Source organism: Talpa europaea (assembly GCF_964194135.1).
Source record: "Talpa europaea genome assembly, chromosome: 11".
Lineage (NCBI taxonomy): Eukaryota > Metazoa > Chordata > Mammalia > Eulipotyphla > Talpidae > Talpa > Talpa europaea.
Genome location: NC_140078.1, coordinates 34,492,367 through 34,513,619, shown reverse-complemented (window position 1 = coordinate 34,513,619; position 21,253 = coordinate 34,492,367). Strand labels below are relative to the sequence as shown.

General features: G+C 40.5%; 1 protein-coding gene across 1 annotated transcript in view; it reads right to left on the bottom strand.

Annotated features, from left to right (window-relative positions):
- DTD1 (D-aminoacyl-tRNA deacylase 1) overlaps positions 1 to 21,253 on the bottom strand; it is a gene marked incomplete at both ends in the record, with an annotated part of 166,260 nt that overhangs the window by 102,073 nt on the left and 42,934 nt on the right. The window lies entirely within an intron of this gene.

Genomic DNA, 21,253 nt, shown 5'->3' with positions numbered 1-21,253 from the left:
AATGCTAACTAGCTTTACTATGATAATCATTTCAAAATATATAGTATTTTCAAATCATCACTTTGCATACCTTAAACTTACTCTTTATATGTCAATTATATGTAAATAAGTTGAAAGGAAATAAAAAAGAAAATAAGTAATGTCATGAATCTTCCTCTTCTTACATGTTTACTAAACCAAGTTACCTGTGTGTTTATCTGGGGATGAGCCCAAATTACAAATCATTAGTGGTAACTGAGAAATGAAACTGGATGGTACAATTCCTGCAGTTAAGAAAAGAAAGTCAGACTTCATCAGTGCCCACAGCTGTGGCCTATACACCATAAATACATTTCCTGTGATGGATGACAGTCACTGGGATGATGAGTGCACAGCAAATGCTATATGACTGTCTTGATCTATATGAGCTTGAAGTTTTCTTTAATACAAAGTTTTGAATGTGTATTTCAGAAATACTGCCCAATATACAGAAGTTATTACATTCCCTAAGTAAACCAGTATTGTCAGATAAAATGCATCTAGTATATCAGTGGTTAGCACAGTCGGCTAACTGATTAACTCATTAGTCTAATACAATCACTCACATAAAGTCAATGGTCATCGAAGATGTCTGTAAGTAGATTAACTTAAGAAAATTCATGACCTTGTTTGAAAAACAAAGATATTCAATAGGAAGCATTCCCAATGGACCCTCCTTTCCCAGACTGTACTGTAGACCCTAAAATCCAGTTCTTGTTTTATTGTTACTAAATTAAATTTAAATAGAATATTGTAACAGCTAAACATTCTTTTCTTTTTTTTAAGATTTATTTATTTATGGATACAAGAACTGGGGTACAGGCCAGAGGTGTGAGGGTGAGAGGATTCACCAGAAACAGAATGGGGAACAGAACAGGCAGATTTACTTAAGTATGCTGCTGAGGGGAGCAGTGGGCAAGTCAGGAGAGGTCTGCTGCACCATGTGGGTTGCTCACTGGCGGGCCAGGGATCGAACTCATGCTGCAGTGGCTGCGGACAGCTTCATAGGTTGTGTCTTAACCCCTTGCACCACCAGGGAGGCCCAACATAGCTAAACATTCTAATAACCAACTCTTTGAAAGAGCTTTGTTTTACAGATTAAAATATGAAGCATGATTTATAAACATTTATTTATATACCAAGCCATGATTACCTTTCAAAACAATAATATGATCTTATCAAAAAGAACACAGTTCATATTGAATGCTATTTATTTGCCTATGTATAAAACTAAAGCTTCCCCTTATTAAGCTAATCTTTTACTCAACAAAACTTTTCTGGCCTGTTAAACCAGACAGTGGCTCTAACTATGATATACAGAGTTCTGGAGACGGGCCAGTATGATTCCCAGAGCTTTGGGCTGCAGAAACACAACAGAACTGATGAGCTTTGATAAACATCTTTGCAAGTAGGTACTGAGGGTTTCTTGTCAATACCTGCCATCCTACTGGGAGAAAAACAAACACTCAATCTGTACATCTCACTGCCACTACACAGTGAACTTAAGGTCAAATGACAAGAACAGAGGTACATTTCTCCATCAGCTGACTCCTGGATTGCCAAGGACCTCCTACTGATCAGAGAATCTTTTTTTTTTAAATTTTTAATTTTTAATTTTTTTTTATTTATACAAGCACTGGGTACAGTCAGAAGCGCGGGAGGGTGAGAGAATTCACCAGAGCCAGAGCGGGGAGCAGAGCAGGCAGAAGGACCGAAGTACACTGCTGAGGGGAGCAGTGGGCGGCAGGAGAGGCCTGCGCACCATGTGGGACCCTCCTCGGTGGCTGGGGAGCAGCCGGGGATCGAACCGGCGCTGTAGAGGCTGCGGGCAGCTTCGCAACCCAGCGCTCAACCGCTGCACCACCGGGGAGGCCCTGATCAGAGAATCTTGAGGCTTATTTGTTTAAACAGTCCATATAACAATTCAGAAAGAATATATTTAAGGAAGTTCAATTGGAATAAATCTGAGGCAGCAGGACCGGAAAGACTATCTTCTGTTGGAAGCCTGCTGTCTTACTGAACAGGCATGTCATGTGACTTGCAAGTCATTTAAAGTGAGAAATGAGGGCCTCCCTGGTGGCGCAAGCAGTTGAGCGCTGCACTGTGACGCTGTCCACAGCCTCTGCAGCGCGGGTTGGATCCCCACCGCCAGTGAGAATCCCACATGGTGCAGCAGACCTCTCCTATCTTGCCCGCTGCTCCCCTCAGCAGTGTGTTTGTTCTGTTCCCCGCTCTGTCTCTGGTGAATCCTCTCACCCTCCCATACATCTGGCCTGTACCCCGGTTCTTGTATAAATAAATAAATAAATCTTTAAAAAAAATATTTTTAAAAATATATAAATAAAATAAAGTGAGAACTGAGCTTCTCTCCTTTCATGCTGGTGGTGAGGTCATGCACATGTATGTGAAACTTAAAAATGTTAGCTCTCAAGAGTGTTTTTATTGGGCCTCCCCGGTGGCGCAGCGGTTGAGCGCTGGGTTGCGAAGCTGCCCGCGGCCTCTGCGGCACCGGTTTGATCCCCGGCTGCTCCCCGGCCACCGGAGGAGGATCCCACATGGTGCGCAGACCTCTCCTGCCACCCGCTGCTCCCCTCAGCAGTGTACTTCGGTCCTTCTGCCTGCTCTGCTCCCCACTCTGGCTCTGGTGAATTCTCTCACCCTCCCGCGCTTCTGACTGTACCCAGTGCATGTATAAACAAAACAAACAAATAAAATAAATAAATAAATAAAAATAAAAACATGCCTCTATAAAAAAAAACCTAAAAAAAAAGTGTTTTTATTAACAAATATAGTCTGCTATTATAATCGTCCTCCATGTAAAATAATCTTATTTTTCATATTTCAAAAGCAAGGAAGGCTTACTGTTAAGAGTCATACATTTCCCAAAAAAGTTTTTTAATATTTCATTTTTAAAGAAAAGAAACTTGGAAAGAACACCAGAGCTAGTGTCCAAAAAGAGAAAGATAATTGAAATTTATAAATTAATGTCAAACTTTTAAATAAGCAGGCTATTTATCTGATTTATCAAGACAATTTACCTTTCACATTAATTATAAGCCACTAGTAAGTGAAAGTTTATTTGGATTTCATAAACTGCCATAATTTTTTATATCTTTTTCACACTCAAAAACCAAAGTCAACTACTACTTTCATCTATTCATGTACTTTAGTTCAATACTTAAGTTCAAACAAAGATAATTTATGAATCTGGTCATAGTTCTTTAATATTATATCACACAGTAGTCAGCCACAATATCCTTGGTAAATGCCACCATCATGAAACTTTTTTTGCTTCAGGAAGTCTCAGACGTATGGCAAAAATTCTATTTATAAAACAAGTCGGGCAATACTTGCTTGCAAGCACCTCTCCTCTCCGATGCCACTCTGTCCCTCACATCTAAGGCATGTCCACAAACTAAAGGTGAATGTGTTCTTTCAGAAATGAGACCCAAGTGCTTGAGTGGTGAGAAACAAAGAACCTGGCCTCATGTACATCCTTGATCCCATGTTCTTTAAGACCCCACAACCTCACAAAAGGAATAAGGGTTGCAGTATGTGTTTCTGGAAGGGTACTAGTCCCACCCTTTACCACCTACTCATGGCCATACTGGTTCGGTCCAAAAGCTGAATGTGCCCCTCCAGGCTTAGCCTACCAGTTCCCAAATACCAGCCAGCAGGAACCAGAAAGCAAAAGTGTCACCTAAAGATTTGATTGGTTTTCAATCTTCGAGGATCCACCAGACTGAAAACCCAAACGAGAAATGGCACTTTTCTTTCACTGCTTTGGAGATATTTAATGCTTACATCTATTATTTTCTAGGTAATATTTATTGGGAAGCCCCCAAAAGCCTAGTAGTATACTTAATTTTAACGTTAGGGTGCATAAGGGTATAGAAAGACTTAAATGCAGGCCCTGCTGAGTGCCCGCACACTGTCCCCTCACCCCACCTCTGACATCAGCCCCAGCTGCTGCACATACCACATGAGCTGCAGCTCAGTGACAACTGAGTGTTGAGCTAGTTGGAAATAGTGCTGATGCACCTCCATCCCTGTGTAACTATAAGAATCTCATGTACCCTATGCCTTAGTCCTTTGGAGCAGCATTCTTGGCTTAGATCTTTTTTTTTTTTTTAAAGATTTATTTATTTATTTATTTATACAAGCACTGGGTACAGTCAGAAGCACAGGAGGGTGAGAGAATTCAACAGAGCGGGGAGCAGAGCAGGCAGAAGGACCAAAGTACACTGCTGAGGGGAGCAGCGGGCGGCAGGAGAGGTCTGCGCACCATGTGGGACCCTCCTCCGGTGGCCGGGGAGCAGCCAGGGATTGAACCGGTGCTGCAGAGGCTGCGGGCGCCACCGGGGAGGCCCCTCTTGGCTTAGATCTTGTGTTATGCCCCAAAAGGCAGAATTCTCACCAGATCCAACTATAACAATCCTTCTTAGCATTAGCTGCACTTTGTAACCATCTGGGGAATTTTGAAAGGTCTTGATGATCAAACCACACTCCAGAAAAATTACACTGACCTATCTCAGAGTGGGGAAGGCTACCCAGGGTTCACCCTTATGCCAGGATCCAAGAGTTCCAACACTGGCCAGGAGAACAATCCACTGAGACTCAAAATATACAGTAAGACAGCTCTCGAGAGGATCAGTCACAAGAGGTTAAAGATAAATCCTCTTTACTAGAATGTACTAGAGGCAGAGGATCCACAAAAGTGGGAGACCGATAAATGGATTACATACTAACAGACAGCCTTTATTTCTTTTAAGATTTATTTATGCATACAAAAACTGGGGTACAGGCCAGAGGTGTAGGGGTGAGAGGATTCATCAGAGACAGAGTGGGGAGCAGAACAGGCAGACTGACTGAAATACACTGCTGAGGGGAGCAGTAGGCGAGTCAGGAGAGGTCTGCTGCACCATGTGGGCTATCACCCTGGCCAGGGATCAAACTCATGCTGCAGTGGCTGTGGACAGCTTCATAGTGCTGCATCTTAACCCCTTGTGCCACCAGGGAGGCCCCTACCTTTTATTTCTATAAAACTGGAATCACACTACAGTATTTGGAGATGTGTTTATTTCATATAATAATATAACTACTACCTTTCTCCATCTAAGTATATATATATATATATATATATATTGCATTTGATTTTTTAAAACTAACTAGCCAGTTGTCATACATCTCTGTTAAAGCCCACCTTTTGCCCAGTGACCTGAAATGGTATCTTCATTATATGTCAAACTTCTCATAAATAACCAGTTTCTTTTTCAGGTCTCTCATCTAATCCACTAATAGATTTCTCTCTTGTTCTGCCAGCACCATCTGCTTTCATCACTGTAGTGTTTTAATACATTTTGATAACTAGCAAGACCAGTACCTTGTGTGAATTTTTTAAAATTACATTTATCTCTTTAAACCAATTAGAACTTATTTTAAATATAATGTAAAGTAAGGATCTAAAATTATTCATTTTCCATAATTGCCAACCAGTTGCCTAATTACTGCTTACTGAGAATCCTTCCATCCACCATTAATTTGTAATGTGTACTTTACATTTTACTCTTACACAGTAAATATCACTTATTCAATTCTGAACTGCCTATTGTCTATCTTTAATTGGTCTAAGATCCCGTCCCTTGGAAAACTTCTATTTTAGCAAAGGACATAATATATTTTTACAAGTAAATAACCAATAGATGGTTGCAATATTTTAGAAGGCAATTAGTCTCACAAAAGAAGAAACAAGGTAGGGGACATTGGAAGTACGGAGTAGGGCTAAGGGTCAAGACAGGCTGTAAAATAAGGTAAAGGGATCATAGTAGGGGGGTATAGTAGGGCATCCTTCATTATGAATTGGGGGACCAACAGTGTGGAGTGTTAAGGGAAGGAGGGGAAAGAAGCTGGTCGCAATGTGACTGAGGGTATCAAGACAGACTTTGTGGGTGTGTGACTAAGCAGGCACACAAGGCCTCCTGCTCAAAAGGGCCTGTGCTTGGGTTAAAGCTCTGCAACAGCCTCCTTGAAATTCTTACTTTTTCCTTCAACTTTGTGTTTTGTAAGTGAAGTCCAATAGGACAATGGGAGAATGCATATGGGCAGGGGAGAGATATATGAGTGACCACTGTCTTTCCGTGCTGCCCCATTCACATACAGAATTCTGTGAGCCCACAGTTTCAGTGGACCAACAGTGTGTAGGAGTTCAACGACACTCTAACAAGTGTAAGTTAAGTGGTGTTATATCTATGGCTCAGTGAGCAAGGGTGCTGCCAGCCCCAAGGGGTCAGTCGCCCTTTCCATTTGAACCAGAACTTGCTTTCCATGCAGAAAGAACTCAAAGGTATTTAAGAAATATGAACAACCAAGAGCTCCATCATAAACTTTCCTGTACAAGCCACTACTTACCCTGAACCTGACATAGAGGAAAAGGAAAACCAAGGTAACCAATAGTTCATTCTCTTCCCTGGGCCATCCGGTTCTCTCGCTGCTCTTCTTTAGAATAGCTCAATATAGTGATTACTTCTCTGGTCCCCCTGCCTCTCTTGTCTGGCCCAATCCAGTCTATATGCCTCTACTGGAGGGTCACAGCTAAAGAGTAAATCTGATCATCCTATCTACCCAACTCTATACAGTGGCTGTCCACTGTCAAAGGACCAAGCCCCAAGTTCTTTACCTTCATCATCTGCCTACCTCTCCCCTGGTGGGTTCGAGTCTCTCTCGCTATGCTCTTTCAGGAATATGCAACTTCTGCCCCAAGTTTTCAGGCCTACTCAACTCTTCATCCTTTCAAGATTCAACTCAGATGTCTGGAATCAGCTTGTGCACACCTGTTCTGATGACCATCCCCCCACTCAAGGCTCTTTGTAATCCACTCCTTTGGCCCCAGGCAAATGACGTGCTCTCAGAAGTGTCCCAATGTGATTTCCATCTCATGGAAATACAAGCCTCTTGAGAAAGAAACCACATTTTACTTCTTTTTCTTGTACCCGTGACTAACACAGAATCTGGCACATGAAAAGTGGTCAACAAATATTTGTGAGAAGGAAACAAAGGGAGGTAGCTGGCCTGACTTTTACGTATACAGTTATGGGTCAAATATAGAAATTAGCCCTCTAATCAAAGCCAATGAAAACACAAATAATATATTTTGGAAAACAGACATTTGTATGGCAACTGCTAAGTTACTTGCATTTGTTATTTCTGAAACATTTAGCCTTTGAAACTTTCAGGTTGATTGATTAGAGGAAGAGAGAAAGATAGAGTTCCTTTTCCCCCACTCTCAGTGTTTTACTTTGTTCTGCTGAGCTGAAGTTAAAGCAAAACGTAAGTGGTTCATCTTAGGAGGTCAGGGGGGTGAAGAGCCTGAAATGCAATTGAGTCATATGGCTCATTAACATGAGCGCTCTCCCTTCTGGCATCTGATTTCCATCATGGTACACAAAGGCCCATGCCTACACAGTTTCTAATAGACTGCAATGGAGATTTCAAAGCCACTTTGGGTTGTGGGTTTCTTTTGGAGAATTTAAGTCCCTCACTGAGAGTCAGTGAGGGCATGTGGGGAAAGAAGGCATAGAAAAGGACAACTGTCAACAATATAAAATCTATTTCTAGAGCTAGAAACATACCATAGAATCACCTGGTCTAAGCCTCTAAGCTGACATATAAGGGATTCTGTGATGTGGTCAAGGGATTCTGTGATGTTGTCAAGGTCTCATAGAATTCCCACCAATCCAACTCCCAGCCCTGCTTTGGACTACATTTTTCCCTCTTTCAAAATTTTCAAGAGCCTTTGTGGGAGAGCATTGAGAAGTAAAGAGGGCAGAGAAAAGTTACATTGTACTCTGCATTTGTATACTCCCCAGTATTTCCTAAAGAGGCATATGGGGTTTACAGTAGACTTGGGGCTACAGGACGGCCTAGGGACATTCCTGCTGCTCTCTGTGCTGAAATGGTAGACACAGTTCATCAGATTTCACCTGTAGCACAAGAAAAGCTCCTTTTGCTTCAAGCCCATATGACATTTATCTTCTACAGTGAGCATTTCAGCTTCTTACAGAAAAAAATGCCAGACCAGTGGCAGTCACCATTTCATCACAGACCTTGTAGCTATAAAGACATGGTACACAGTGAGGATCTGATGTAGCTGGCCTGCTCTCAACCCACCCAGAGAAGATTCACTTCCGCCTTGGTCTCTCCCAGGGCCTTGAGTACAAGTGTGAACTGGCACTCATTACACTGGACCTACAAGCATCCAAGACCCATGCAGCAATCTTAGCTCCCAGAAAGCATCACTCCACATGCCAAATACTCTGCATCTCTAGAAAGAATACAGAAAACAACCCTCAAAATTACAATCTCTACCAGAATCCTTAATTGATGACTGAAACAAGTTATATCCAGTTTCTTAGCTGTTTGCTAAAGTAGTGATGTCTCACTTTTATAGCCTTAAAACATACAGAACCCCAAACATTGTGGCCAATGAAACTACACAAACTCCCAAACCAGTGCTAGAAATGCTTACTAAGTTGTTCTTGTCATTCAGACTGGAGGCTGCAGGTGTTCTCTTCTAACTCACTATCCAGCTCCTTAATGTAAAATGTGAAAGACACATTCCCACCAAGCAGTAGCTCAGCCAGGAACAAGATTCCAATTCAGTATCAATGTTAAGAAACTTTCATAGTTCATTCATATTCCACTATTAATAGATAAGTCCAGAAGAATTCTCCCAAGGATGTTACTTAGCATTAAAAACAAAACACTGAGAGAATGTATTTGCACATCATACATCTGACAAGGGATCAATATCCAAAATATATAAAGAACTAATAAAACCCAATCAACAAATAGGCAGAAGATTTGAATACACATCTCCAAAGAAGAAATACAAATGATCAACAGGTTCATAAAAAAAAGCTCATCATCTAGAAAACTTAAATAAGGGACCAGGAAAATGAATAACTATAAGAAAGTGAAAATCAAAATCAACAAAAAACTATGAACCAGAGACACTTTTAGGGGGGCGGGGGCGGGAGGGGAGGGATTGGGGTCAGAATGGGGGGCTGCAATTGTATGGGGAATATAACAATAAAATTAAAAAAAAAAAAAAGCTCATCTTCTTTATGCATCCCTATGTTCATAGCAGCATTATTCACAATAGTTAAGATGTGGACTCAACCTAAATGCTCATTGACAGACAGCTGGATAAATATATTCAGTGGAAAATATCTCAATGCAATACTACTCAAAAAAAACGAAATAGTGTATTTTGGAACAACATAAATGGAACTTCAGGTGATTATGCTAAGTAATATAAGTCAGAAAAGTGAAAGACAGTATCAGATGGTTTCTAACATACATGAAATATAAATGACCAAAGCAAATGAACTAATAAGTTGCAACAAAAATAACTCTTGGACTCTGAAAACTATAGCGGTTATCAGAAAGGAAGGGGGTATGGGCTGGGAGGAGAGGATACGGGGAGGGCGGGCTTGGGGGGGGAGGCAGTTGATCTGACAAAGGGAATGGCACCAGAATTTAGGTGATGGGACAGTGAGACTCAAACACATATAAAGATATGAAATTGTAATCTGGAAATGTATATGATATTGTAAACCAATGGTAAAGCAGTATGATTTTTTTTTAATGAGAAAAGTTTAGGAAAGTAAAAGGAAAAGAAAGCAAAATCTACCACCAAGAGGAACATGGAACCTTCTTTTATTGAGATCACATCGCTGAAGTTTGCAGGGGTTGGTATTTACATGGTCCATATTTTCCTAGATTGGTGGGAAGACACACGGCCCACATGCCTCTGCTTCTGACCAAGGGCTACAAGCAGTGCAGAACTCTGCAATGCGGTGGCACAGAAATCCTTCCCAGAATCCTCCATGTTTCCATTCCCTCAGGTGAATAATGAAACATTTAAATAAAATTCTTGAGGCTATTATTATAGTATTGCTTCTAAGTCCTAAATTTCTATATTTATCTTTTGAGAATTCTATTTCTAGTGACTTAAGAAAGTAAGTTTGGGTTCTGACCTGATTCCTTTTCTTCATCTTCCATTGATTTGCCTTACATCACACATGATTAGGCAACTGATCTATCACAAACCTATTCTGGGTACTGAAATAAACCTGGAATGAGTTCCTGAAAGCATTTCCCATCTCACTCAATAGCAGAGCCAAGGAAGAGATCCAAGATGAGAAGTCTACACTGGTTTCAAGAAGTATATCATATCTATTATCGTTAACCCTTGGGGAGTTCACCTCCTGGTTTCATTTTATTAAGAAAGGCAAGAAAGGCTAAAAGAAAATTTGGCTGTGCATACCTGGTATTTTATTCACATTTATGAATGGTAGGCCTACATTTACTGTTTTTAAAATCAGACTGGTTTTCCCAAAATATTTCTCTTGAATAAAGCTATAATTTGGAAGTAATTTCATCCTTAATAATTATCACTCACTGAGACACTAACTTTGAAAAACTCCCAGTAAAACTTCTATTTATTGAATGGGATGACAATTGTCTAGAGCCAATGTTAACTATTTGTTAAAGGTGGGTGATGTCATTTTCTATACTTTTAACATGTTTAAAATATTTCAAAATTTAAAATAATAAAACATCTAGAAAATTCACATCCACAAAATATAAAAAAGGATGATTTTTGCATCTATAGTCACATCAAAAAATTGCAACCACAGGCCAACAAAATGCACTTTATTCACACATTACAGAATCCTATGTTGAAGCTAAAATGAATGAAGCACTTTAGATGTTACAATACAAATAGCATTGCTAGGTGTTAAAAGAAGCATTTTACAGAACAGCATATGTACAAATACAATACCATTTAGGTCAAGCACATATGCGCGTGCGCACACACCCACACACACCCACACCCACACACACACACTCTGAAATTAAGGAAACCCAAATTGAGGACCTTTTTCAAAATACTACCTTGCACTATTCCAAAGAGTCAGGTCATGAAGGTCAATGAAAAACTAAGGAACTGGGCCTCCCCTGGTGGCACAGCGGTTGCGCGCTGGGCTGTGAAGCTGCCCACAGCCTCTGCAGCGCGGGTTTGATCCCCAGCCACCCGTGAGGGTCCCACTGCTCCCCTCAGCACTGTATTTCATCACTCTGCCTGTTCTGTTCCCTGCTCTAGCTCTGGTGAATTCTCTCACCCCCCCATGCTTCTGACTGTACCCAGTGCTTGTATAAATAAATAAATAAATCTTTAAAAAAAAAAAAAAAAACAACTAAGGAACTGATCTAGAATGACGGAAACTAAAACATGATATCTAACAGTTAAATGTATCACATTATTCTGAACCATAAGACCAGTATTGGGGATAATTGCTAAAACAAGAATGAGGTCTTAGTGTTGGATGGTATTAAAACATCAATGGCAATTTTCTTCATTAAATGAATATTTTGACACTCTGTAAGAGAGTGCTTTTGTTTTCAGAAAATATACACTGTTTTTTGAGGGAGGAGCATCAAGTCAGCAATTTACTCTCAAATGACCAGGGAAAAAAATCTTTAATACTGTTCTGTCAACTTGTCTACAGCTAAAACCTTACAACATTTATTTTACAGAATATACAAAAAAATTTAAGTCAAAATAAAAATTAAAAGAGAACATGGGCCTCCCTGGTGGTGCAGGGGTTAAAGTCTCAGCACTATCCAGCTATTACCAGTCACTGTGGCATTAATTCAGTCCCTGGCCAGGGAGCTACCCACATGGCACAGCAGACCTCTCCTGTCTCGCCTGCTGTTCTGCTCTCAGCAGTGCCTGTTCTGCTCCCCACTATGTCTCTGGTGAATCCTCTTACACACATACCCGCAAATCTGGCCTATGCCCCAGTTCTTATATGCATAAATTTAAAAAAAAAGAGTGAAGAGAACATAGGGAAACTTTCATGACACTGGATTTGGTAATGATTTCTTGGCTATGGAACCAAAAGCACATGTAACAAAAGAAAAAAACAGATCATTGGATTTCATCAAAATGTAAAACTTCTGTGCATCAAAGGATACTATCAACAGAATGAGAAAGCAATCCAAGAAATAGGAGAAAATATGTGCAAAGCATATACCTGATAAAGGGTTAATATCCAGAATAGATTAAGGACTCCTACAACTCAACACCAACCAAAGAAAAAAACAATTCAAAAATGGGAAAAACCCTAATAGGAATTTCCCCAATGAGGGTAACATGGCCAATAAGCACATGAGAAGATGCTCAATATCACGAGTTAGTAAGGAAATGCAAATCCAAACCACAATGAAACAACATCTCACATCTACTAGGATGGCTATTTGCAAGTTTAAAAAAAAAACCACAACAACCTGCATTGTCAAGGATATGGAGAAAGTAGAATGCTTGTGCATTGCTATTGGAAATGTAGCACCACACTAATACGGTAAAAACTGATAGGGCAATTCCTCAAAAAATTAAACAAAGAATTATAAATATGATCCAGCAATTCTACATGTATGCATATATTTTAAAAAATGAAAGCAGAGACTCAAATACTTGTCCATAGCATTATTCACAACAGCCAAATAGTGGAAACAACACAAATGCCCACTGACAGATGAATGGATAAACAAAATGAGGTATATGCATGTAATGGAATATTATTCGGCCTTAAAAAGGGAATGAAATTATGATACTTCTCATCGATGACCCCTACAGACATTCTGCTAAGTGAACAAGCTAGACACAAAAGGACAGATGTAGGGCCTCCCCCGTGGCACAATGGTTGAACGCTGGGTTGCGAAGCTGCCCGCAGCCTCTGCAGCGCCGGTTTGATCCCCGGCTGCTCCCCGGCCACCCGAGGAGGGTCCCACATGGCGCGCAGACCTCTCCTGCCGCCCGCTGCTCCCCTCAGCAGTGTGCTTCAGTCCTTCTGCCTGCTCTGCTCCCCGCTCTGGCTCTGGTGAATTCTCTCACCCTCCCGCGCTTCTGACTGTACCCAGTGCTTGTATAAACAAATAAATAAATCTTAAAATATATATATATATTTAAAAAAAGGACAGATGTAGTTAAGTGAGTTATTAAGAGTAGTCAAACTCATCCAACAGAAAGCCATATTACTGGTTATCAGGGATTAGGGGAAAGGAGAAAATGGGGAGTTAGCATTTAATGAGTTGAGTATCAGTTTAGGAAGATGAAAAAGTGCTGGAGATGGATGGCAGTGAGGGGTGCACAATAACAGAATGGCCCCAATGCTAATTTAATTATACACTCAAAAATAATGATTAAATGTAAGCTTTATCTTATGCATATTTTGCCACAATTAAAAAAAACCTTATGATATACACACACCCAGAGATATATTTTTAGGAGTATGTGTAAATGTGGGTAAACATTTTATTAAGTTTGGAAGAAAACACATAGACGTTATTAAGGGTGTAACCTCTGGGGATGATTTCTGGCAAAAATATCCTTAGTGAAATATTTAAAGAATATTGATTTTATGTATTACATTTAACAAAAATCGATATAAAATGTTACTTTATGGGCTCCTGAGAAAAATAAAAGACAGAAAAAGAACTGTTTCTTTAAAAATGGTTTGTTACCCAAGACTATTATAAAAACAAACTCTTCTAAATGGGCACTTTCAAGTTAACATGCTGCATACATGGAATTTAAAAAATAGCAAGGCCACTCTCTGCCTGCCTGTGACTGTGCAGTTGTTTCTTTTCACAAACCTTTTCCCTGTGCATAGCAGCAGCGGCAGCTCTTTCCGCCTGCTTGTGTCTGTGCAAGCATCATCTCCTTTCCTTTTCCTAATAAAGATGTCCTTTTAAAATGTAAAATAATAATAACAACAATAATAGTAAGGACTCTTCCCAGGAGAAAATGAAGGGGGCAAAGGTATAACATGAAACAAACAAAAGAATCCACAGAGCATAAAGCCAGATCACATCTGGATTTGGAAATAAAATTTTATAGAAATTGTACTTATTCCCTGAAGGTTTCATGACCCAACAATGACACCAATGGTTAATAACAGCCTTTACCCCTCCTGCAATCAAACAATTCTGAGTCCTGAACAGAGCCACTGCTCAGGGGATATTATGTGGGCAACGTGTTCCTGCCTGAGCAGGAGGAGTGGAAAATGGAAACAAGGCCACAAAGTTAGCTCTTTCCATTACATGGAAATTGAGGCTTCCGGGCTTCACTTTCATGATTAAAAATAGAAAGAAACTGACTTCACATTTTATGGAAAGTAGTCAAAGGAATACATTTTATGTGAAGAATCTTGATAGAAGTGCTATTCTTTTGTGTTTTATATTGACAAAAATAACTAAGATGATGGAACAAAGCAAGTAGAAAGTGGTTATTATAAGACTCGACCTGCTACTGTCAAAGGGTTTGTGGACATCCGGGCACAACAGCCTCCTCCAGCTATAGATTTCCACTCCACCCTTGGAACATCCTTCTGACAATCATTCCCGTAATTTCCAAGATCAATGAACATCAAGAAACATGCTTTTCCAAAAATAAATCCTTTTCTCTGACAAGTTTCAAACAGATTTAGAAATTGCCCCAACAATGTAAGATTCATTATAAACATTTCTTGGGCTTTTTACAATTTCTTTTTATAATTACAGTTTTCTGCTTTGGGGGGAAAGTTGGACAATAGTGAACTATCTGGCTTCTTGCTGTCCTGAAGAAGGGAGCTTGAATCACTGAAATTTGCTTTTTGTTTTTAACCCCATCAAAACAAGATTCGTGTCAAGAATCAGGGGTAAGCATCACACCCCTTGATGTCTACATGTCTAATCTCATCCTAGAAACTCATACCATAAAAACCTCTTTACCATGCTGGCGTTAGGGGAAAGAATGGGTCTTTCTCACAGTGAACTGTGGGAGGTGAGATTGCAGTGTATTCTAATGTTCAACCCACAGTATAAAATAATTCAAAGAGTCATTTATAAAAAAAAAAAGTTCTATTGTGGATAACCAAAACAAAGAGAACCCCCACCGACTGGGAGAACATTTTTGCACACAACACTAATGATAAAGGACTGATCACAATAATCTACAAAGCGCTGATGAGACTCAACAAAAGCAAAGAAAATAATCCAGTCAAAAAATGGGCAGAAGAGCTAAAAAGAAACTTCTCCAAAGAGGAAATACAAATGGCCAACAGGCATGAAAAAATGTTCAACATCACTGCAATCAAGGAAATGCAAATCAAAACTACAACGAGGTACCATCTCACACCAGTGAGAATGGCACATATTAAAAAACTAGCAACAACAAATGTTGGCAAGGATGTGGAGAAAAAGGAACTCTCCTGCACTGCTGATGGGAGTGCAAACTGGTCCAATCACTATGGAAAGCTGTGTAGAGATTCCTCTACCTAGTAAAGATAGAGCTTCCATATGATCCAGCAATTCCACTCCTAGCTATTTACCCAAAGGACACAGAAACATTAATTCCAAAGAGCATCTGCACCCCTATGTTTATAGCAGCACTATTTACAATAGCTAAGCTTTGGAAACAACCCAAATGCCCAAAAATAGATGACTGGATCAAGAAGATGTGGTACATATACACCATGGAATATTACTCAGCATACAAAATAGATAAACACATGCAATTTGCAGCAACATGGATGGAGCTGGAAGGGATCATGCTCAGGGAAATAAGCCAGAAAGAAAAAGAAAATTACCAGATGGTCTCACTCATAGCAGGAATCTAGAAAACTTAAATAAGAGACCAGGAAAAAGAATAACTATAGGAAAGAAAAAATAAAAATCAACAAACAGGGCCTCCCCGGTGGCGCAGCGGTTGAACGCTGGGCTGCGAAGCTGCCCACAGCCTCTGCAGCGCTGGTTAGAGCCGGTTAGAGCCCCGGCTGCTCCCCGACCACTGGAGGAGGGTCCCACATGGCGCGCAGACCTCTCCTGCCGCCCGCTGCTCCCCTCAGCAGTGTACTTCGGTCCCTCTGCCTGCTCTGCTCCCCGCTCTGGCTCTGGTGAATTCTCTCACCCTCCCATGCTTCTGACTGTACCCAGTGCTTGTATAAATAAATAAATAAATAAATCTTTAAAAAAAAAAAAAATCAACAGACAACTATGAACCAGAGACACACTATGGGGGGGGGGGGCAGGGAATGGAGGGATGGGGATTAAAATAAGGGGGTTGCAAATGTATGGGGAATATAAAAATAAAATTAAAAAAATAAAAAATAATAATAATAAATAGATGTTAATAGGAAAAAAAAAGCTCTACTGTGGAAGTTAGAACACAAGTAGTTAAGTGCCCAAGGTATATCCTAATTCTCTACATCTCTCATCTACCTATTGCAAGAACTCCTTGCTAACCCCTTTCCCCAAGCTGCAAATCTCCCCTACCCCAATCTACAATGCAATCCACTTTCAGTCATCTCTATAAAAACAAAGAGATGCTCTCACATTCTAGAAACTCTCGAGTTTACTGCCTCTAAAATCCAAACTCCTGACCCTGGTCATAAGATCTCACAGCATCAGGTCTAGGTCATGGGTCTGTTCTCATTTCCTACCCTCTCCCTGCCGCCCTCCAGCTGCAGCCACACTGGCTTTCCTTCTCCTGGTCATGCCAGGGTTCTGCACCTGCTACCCCTCTATCAGCACATTCTTCATGTGGCTGGCACCCTCCCACCTCAGTTTCCTGCCTAACTACTTGCACATTAGGTAGTTTCCACCCCAAAATTCTCTAACTCTCTCCCAGTTTGATTCTTTATATAATCAAAAATTTAAATTACACTTGTTTTTGCATGTTTCCCACCAGAATGCAAAGCCCATGAAGGCACAACATTAGCACATCAGTGCTACACTGATACCCAGAGCAGCAAAGAGCAGGCATCATATAAACACCTATTAAATGGACTGGTGACACAGAGGTAAATAGGTGAATGAGTGGGTGGGTGGGTGAGGGGATGGATGGATAGATGGACAGACACATGGGTGAAAGGATAGGTGGATAAGTGAACAAGCAAACTAAAAAATAAATAAATAAGCATGGGCTATAGTTAGTGCATTAACCACTATGAAATCAGTGCCACAGCATTCAGTGGATTTAAAGACAGAGTCACCTGCATACTACTGAGTCAATAAGTCTCAGGAATGAAGCATTATCTGAAATGAACCTCAAAAGATTGAGGAGCAAAAAAAAAAAATTGAGGAGCACTCTTTTGCTGGGGAGAGCACAACAGGTGGAGAAAGGAGTTCATTTCAGGCAAAATGAATAGAAATACAAAGGTGAAAAAAATTACATGCATTCAAGAAACAACAAGAAGACTAGTTCTACAACTCAATTCGAAAAGGTTTTCCCTTATGAACAATACACCATAACCTTAACAAAGTCCCACATGTATTTAACTATAAATGATTAGCCAACTGCTCACAAAACCTGTATGTTCAGGCATTTCATTAAACTTTGATTCTCCAAGCAGAAGCTTGGGTTTCTTCCTAGTCCCATCAATAAGTCAAGCAGTAAGTAAGGCAGCCCATGTTTGGTACCCAAAATTCAAGAGAGCTATAAACTTTTTCAATGAAAAATCTTAAAAGACAACATCACTGCAAGTTCACCCAGCCACTACGCGATCTACATATTGGGTTCATCCCTCTTAAGAAATGAGTAATTCCACTAGCACATGCTTCAACGTCATTAGGCAGAGGGACCTATCATCAGTCACTGATGTGTTGAGTTTTGAGTTGTTGCTGTTGCACCAGCTGTTGCTGTTTCCCCTGGCATATGTGTAATTGTGTCCAGAAGGTACCTTGCTCTGGGAATATATTCATCACTTCTATGTGTGTCTGGGGTAGGAAGTGAGGGTGGGCTGTGGCATGGCCAGAGAACTGAGGGGGCATGGATGAGAGAGAACAGTCTCATATGTGACCTTAATCATCAACTTCAGCCATCTTACTTTCTGGCAGCTACAGCACCACAGGTTGTAAAGTATATTTAGACATCTCATCTGGGGCAGTTGGGGTAGGGGCTAGGGGCAGCAGGATGGTCCACAAGCAGATGAAAATAGAAAAGTCTAATTTCCTCTGTCCCAGTGGTTTTCCAAAGTCAGTTACTTAGGAGCTAAGAAAAACCTGCCTTTCACATCCAAACACACCAAGAACTCTAGTTCAGAAATCCTGGGGGACCCAGACTCTGCATTTTAATATGCATCCGCAGTGGCTTGAAGTTGGTGATCTTCAGACAGTCCTCTGAGGGACACCGCTACCAGCCCTAAGTGGCTTTGGTGGAAAGAAAATATGTCATCCCTGCAAAAACATCCCTCAACCTGCCAGCAGCTTCACTTCTTTGGGGCCTTCTGAGAATCTGATGAAAGTCCACAACCTGAACATGTAACCACAGTGAAAGGACAAGCCGAGCGCAGTTCCTAAAAGCCCACTAGACCCAATTCACACCCCACTAACCCCACACTTACCTTCTCTTAGAGAGTAACCAGATTAAAAAAGATAAACCCTTTGTCAGATTTTATTTAAATTATGGTATGTCAGCAAAATATCTGTGTAGATAAGTGTTTTATCTCTTGAACAGTCTTTTTTAAAAAATTATAGGAAGAGCTGCATTTTTCATTTTTATCACTTCCAGACTACTCTTGTTTCTGTAAACCACCACTGACTGGCCAAACATCTCCCTATGATTACCCCAGACAATGAAGCTCCTAATAAATTAGCTAAAATGCTAGGGATTCTCAATTAAAATCTACAGTCTGTATAGTTGTTAAATTGTTGTCATGCTCAATGTATAAATCCATGGAAGGATAAACTTTACCTCCCCTGCCCTTGGGAATAAAAAGGTTGTTAATCTTTGGCAGGTCAAGGCAGCTAGGTAAGGAGTCAATTTTTTTAACACATGCACAAATTAGATTAGAAGATTAAAATAACTAAGAATCGGCCCAAAATACATATGCAGGAACAAAGTCCTTCAACTTTAAATGCACTAACCCATTAGTGCCCTGAGAGAGCTGTTTAAAGCAAAACAGATGTTTTGTTCTAGTTGGAGATTAGAAATGCTTTATGTGTCAAAGGTAGAAAGGAGAAGATCACAGCTTTTCATTTACTAGCCATATTCCAATAGCAGAGAACAAACTCTTCAATTTTTGCAATTTCAGTAACACATGCTATGGATTTAAAAAGGTAAAATGAAGGTCAATTGAGCAATCAATCAATGAATGGGTCCCCAGGCAGAGATAGTTATACATTGCTAAGAAAGGCTTCTTTTTCATTCTACAGTACAATCTACAAGTCTATAACAACTGTAATTCTACAACACAATTTAGGACAACCATCTATATAGAAGCAAATTAAAATGCTAAAATGGAAGCAATTTCTTGCAGTTCCCCAACCAGAAAGAAGCCAGCCTGTTTAGATGCTTCAAGGTTCCCAACCTTTCACACCAGTCAGATGCATAACCCTGGCAGGGCACACCCTACACCACCCTGATGGGATTCCAAACAGATTCTGATTGCTGCTGAGCAGAAAGCAAGGCTGAGAGAGGTCAGAAGTCCTGCAACTTCCATATCCAACCACTCCCCAGAGGTCTCTGCTGCTCACTCAAACTGAAAGGATCAGAAACCCAGGGGTCATTCCCATAGTCCAGATACCAGCCCTGCCCTCCCTGGAAGCCTTTTGTGTAGCAGGCAAGGTCCTGGGACTCAGGGCCATGACAACATGACAAAGATGAACATAGCAACAACATAATGCGTAATGAAGACGCTCTTGCTAAGTTCCTACTTTCATTTTTATAACACGTTAGTTTAAACAAAGCAGGACTGTCAATGTTTGTTCAATAAATCAATGTGACAAAATGAACTAACAGATTGGAATAAATGGCAGGATCCGGGTACCATTTTGGTGACCAGACTAAGCAACACATTCTTGTGACAAGTTGCCTTGAGCCTGGTTTGGGCCAGGCAAAAACTGAAGTTGAAGCCAAAATTAGGGGACTAGCATCTGGAGTTAAAGCCTAAAAGAATGAGAAAGGGAATACCTGCATTTAAATAAATGTTCTGTGAAGAATTGCAAGCCACAGACATAAACATAATCCTTCCTTACATTCAGAATCCTCCTCGTTACATTTGGCTCACAAGCTGAAGTGAGCAGTAAGTGGTGGCTCATCTTGTCCCGTTTTGCAAGCATCCCAAGCCAAACAGGTTCATCTTCAGTTCTCACAGATGAAAAGATAATTTTGGAGCTTTCGGTAGATTTTTTACAGGCCTTTAATGCTGAATCAGAACACAGACCAGCTTTCTCTTTCAGTACTTCTCTGGCTGTCTCCTCAGAATGACACTGGCCTTAGAGACGCTCGCCCCTCAGCACAGGTATCCCTCATTATATATGCACATGCCCTGTGTTCTCTGGGCCCAGGAGTCTATAAGTACAGGTGTACCTGCAAGACCACAGGTGCCTATCATAGATGCCAATGGCGAGAGGGAATAAAAAGCCTGATAACTTCATTTACCCTACACCTGGAGTGGGGTCCCGATCTGTCCACCATTTCACTTTCTGGATTCCACATTACTGAAAAGTAACCCCTGCCTTTGGACATACCAAAATATTAAACTGAATGGAGTTCTTTGCCCACCCACCCAACATATTTCTTTCAGATCCCACAGAACTGTCATAACTGTCTCAATAACTGTCTCAATCTAGACATTTCAAGGTTTCCAGGCAAAGGGATGGGTGTTTGCTGATAAGTATAAGGAGAAAATTTTAGGTGAAGCAATGGTAATATTCAGGGACGCATAAACTCAAAAGCTCTAGCATCATTTTTCACTGGTCAACTTACCCCAGTGGCCTAACAGACAACTAATTCAAAGTTAGGTATTTGAAAGTTTATTTTCTCAGCTCCTTCTAACATTTCAATTAGTGGGGTTTTTCAATCACACTAAATAACTAAGAATACAAATAATAAACAACACTACCATGAATTAAGAGGGTCCTGGATTCCATGGAAAAGCTGCTCAATTACAAAATACCCCTCCTGACCAGAAAAATCCCCATCTGTTCTCCCACACTTATAACCCCATCCACATGAGACCCAGGCAATTAAGCCCCACAAAGGGAAAAGCAGTTAAGACTAAAACAAGAGCAAGTTTCTACCACCTGGAATGGTTGAAGTCATTGCTGAAATCTCCCAGTATTTAGCCACCCACAAAAAGAACTCATGCTCTAACAATCTTCTCTACGTAACAATTAGGGTGTTCCA